Consider the following 3,524-nt stretch of genomic DNA (forward strand, 5'->3'; position numbering starts at 1 on the left):
ATAATAAAAATACACTTAGGTAAATGCTGGCAGAGGATGAGCAGTCATGTTAAATTAATTGCATCTATTAACATTACTTCTAGAAAAGACAACCCTCCAGACGGGAAGACACAAAAGACTAGCACCAAAATGAATCAGTGCTACCATAACTTTGTCTCTAGTTCCTTGTGACTAGAAGCTTTTGTCACCCACCAGGGAAGAGGAATCTCTACATCATGCCCAAAATGAAAATAACATGGTATAATTTGGGTCCTCTATTAGTCAACTTTCCTATTGCTGGGACAAAGTACGTAACACCTGCAACTTAAAGGAGGAGAGCTTTAATTTGGCTCAAAGTTTCAGAAGTTTCCGAAACTTCTGAAACATGGTTGGCCAGCTCAAAGGCAGAACTATCATGGCAGAAGGATATGGTGAAGCTCAATTCATGGTAGCCAGGAAGCAGAGCACAGGTGAAAAGTGACAGAGAGATATATCTTCTATAGGCACACCTCCACCTAGGTCCCCACCTCCTAACAGCAGTCAGCTACACCACCCTCACGATCTAATCACTTCCCTAGGAATCGCTTAATTCAGTCAAGTTGACAATTGAGATTAACTGGCACAGGGCCTTTATCCAAATACCAGGATGGCAGAATGGACTGCACATTCTATCAAAGATTCTATCAAATATTGTTGGGAGACTGCTCCCTCTTCTGGCCACCTCCATTCTTCTTTCCAGGTTGTAGTGACAATGAGTAGATGCTGGGCTTTGATCCCAAGGACATCTTCAGAAGTTATGACTCAGATGAAAATAAAAACAAAATGAAAATCAGTGGAGCCTGGCAACACTTAATATCATCTGACTTTTTATTACAGCCACCATGGTAATATAAAGTATAATCTCACTGTGGTTTTGATTTGTATTTACTTGATGACAAATGATATTCAGCATCTTTCATGTACACATTGTACATTTGTGTATTTTTGAAGAAAAAGTCAGTTAACTTTGAAATATGAAAGTTCACTTCAAATTCTTGTGATAGTATGTATTAGTAAAATAAAAACTAATATTGAAGACAATGGTACTATATTAAGATGTAATGTTTAAAAAAAATACTGTGCTTATATTTGCTATTTCTCTCCCAACTTGTCATCTAGTCTTTTATTTAAAAGATGTCTCATGTTTCTGTAACTTAAGAAACTTAAAATCCAAGTGTAAATGTTAATTATGCCATCTTTTACTTTTTAAAAGATACCTCTTAATTAAATGGCAAAAAAAAAAAAATCAGTGGAGCAATATTTCTTCATTTTCTTCTGGAACTTGGGTTTAAACCAAGGGCCTTCACACTAAGCTATATCCTCAGCTCTTTTTTTATTTTTTATTTGGAGACAGTGCTTCACTAAGGTGCTAAGCTGCCCAGGCTGGTCTCGAACTCGCAATCCTGTGTCAGCCTCTCAGGCTGCTAGGATTACAAGTGTGCACAACCACATCTGGCCTTTATCTCTTTTTCTACATATCAACTTTATTCTTAATATCTGATAGTCCCCTAAATCGTTCCTCAGCTTTCTGTAACTATTCTGGTTCCAATCTTCTGTCATGTCAGACATAACTAGCCACAAGTCTAATATTGCTGAGCAAAATTTCTCTATATTTTTTAGGGAAAAGAAGGTGTATCAATCAGAGTTTTATTAAAGAAACAGATATAACACAAGATAAACAAATGCATAAGAAGTTACAAGATTGCCTTCGATGGTCAGCCACAGACTTAGATGAAGAAGCGTGCAGAGGGTGTCTGCACATTGGAGACTGAAGGATTCAGTCCAAGGTCTGGAGTTCACTGCAATGTTCCGTGCAAGTCTTCATCAGGAGGCTGATGGGTCTGCCATGGAAGACTGATGAGTCTACACCAGAAGGCTAAAGGATCCAAGGCAGAAACCGAAGAGTCTGCATTAGAAGCCAGGAGATGACCTCCAAGCTGAATGGAAGCCCATCTTTCCTCATTTCCCGTTTATATCACACAGGTGATGATCCACCCTAGGGTAGCTCCTCTACACCCTAGGGTATAGAATTGCTGAGCCGATTTAGTTAAGCTTCTAAACTTCTCAAATTGACACAATCAATCAGTCAACTACTACAGAAGGTACCGGTGTATCTGTGATTATTTGTTTCGATCACACCAGTAGAGTCTATAGAAAGATCATAATTTTCCTTTTCTAAACATAGCACTAATTTTGACAGCAAGTGACAAACCAAGACAGATTGGAATTAAGTGGAAAATCTATGAGGTTATAGGAGAGACAGTTTTCTTTTTCCATTTTGCAGAACAACAAAATGTCACCTACACTAAGATTTTAGATCATTTGCTCACTTCCTATCTGGGGAAGGTGGTCTGCTTTTCCTTTTCCAATAAGTGTGGAAATTATGTTGTTTTGAGAAGTCACCAAAAGCCTATGTACAAATGTTTTACTTGTTGATCTTCCTAATAATTTAGAAAAACCTAGCACAATCATTTTTGATAGATGGAAATTTAGTATTGAATCGACTTACGAGGTGAATTAGAGTTTTACAGGAAAAGAGAACTGTAGCTGCACATTTCCGCACCTCATGCACAAAAGGTATGCACTGAACACAGCAGGTCTGCTGGTCTCATGCAGGTCAAACTAAATCGTCCACTTTATTCTCTGGGGTGGGTTTGAGGAGATACAGATGAACTAAGGCAAGGGCAATGTCTAAAATAAAAAGAGAGATGGATTAAGAAGTGAGGATTATTATTTAATAGACTCAGATATTTCTATAACAATTTGCTGCATTCTCAACCCAAATCTGAGAGGAAAGGGCAGAGGGAGATTAAGGCAATGGATAGAATCACTGGAAGGTGGAGTGCTGTCAATGACACTAAGTTTCGAGAAGTGAATATTTTTTTTTTAAATGAGCATTATGTCTGCCAGTCCTTTAGTATTTTCTGCTTAAATTGCCAGTATTGCAGGGTTTGTAGATTTTCCTCAAGCTATGTGAAGGCTCTTCATTTATTCCTGGCATATAAGGAAAATATAAAGCTCTTAGGGAAAAATCATTGTAGGCTTAGGAAACAGCACATGAAATATCTTTCAATAAGCTCCTAAACGCAGTGAATCATACCTGTCTCTGTCTTCTTTCTACCATGGCCTAGACTTGCTGTGTAAGAGGGCAAATGCCTAGTAACCTGTTGATTAAGGTTCTCCAGAGAAACAGAACTAAGAGAATATTTATATAATTATAACAGGAGATTAATTAGATTGCCTTACACAACTAGAGGCTGGAGAAAACATAGATAGTCTCACAATGGCAGTCTGCAGGCGAGAGATGTTGGAAAACCTATACCCACTCAAAGAAGCTACAAGTCTCAGAAAAAGAAAGTCTAATAACGCAGCCCTAGCCGGAGACTAAAGGCATGGAAACTTCCTAGAGGGCTGCTGGTGCAAGTCCACGTTCAGAAGCTGAAGAATATGGAGTCTGCTGTCTGTGGGTGATGGTAGCAGAAAAAAAAAAAAAAAAAAAAAAAAAA

At 38.2% G+C, this 3,524-nt stretch overlaps 1 long non-coding RNA gene across 1 annotated transcript in view; it reads right to left on the reverse strand.

Annotated features, from left to right (window-relative positions):
• Positions 1-1,651: 1,651 nt before the first annotated feature.
• Positions 1,652-3,524, reverse strand: part of LOC106150292 — a 5,008-nt gene continuing 3,135 nt past the window's right edge. The window contains exons 2-3 of the long non-coding RNA XR_001237019.1: positions 2,528-2,709; positions 1,652-1,894 (exon numbers count right to left, since the gene is read on the reverse strand). This is a non-coding gene — a long non-coding RNA (uncharacterized LOC106150292). The remainder of the gene's footprint in view (positions 1,895-2,527; positions 2,710-3,524) is intronic.

Source organism: Chinchilla lanigera, unplaced genomic scaffold, assembly GCF_000276665.1.
Source record: "Chinchilla lanigera isolate Chin_1 unplaced genomic scaffold, ChiLan1.0 scaffold00069, whole genome shotgun sequence".
In the NCBI taxonomy this organism is placed as follows: Eukaryota; Metazoa; Chordata; class Mammalia; order Rodentia; family Chinchillidae; genus Chinchilla; species Chinchilla lanigera.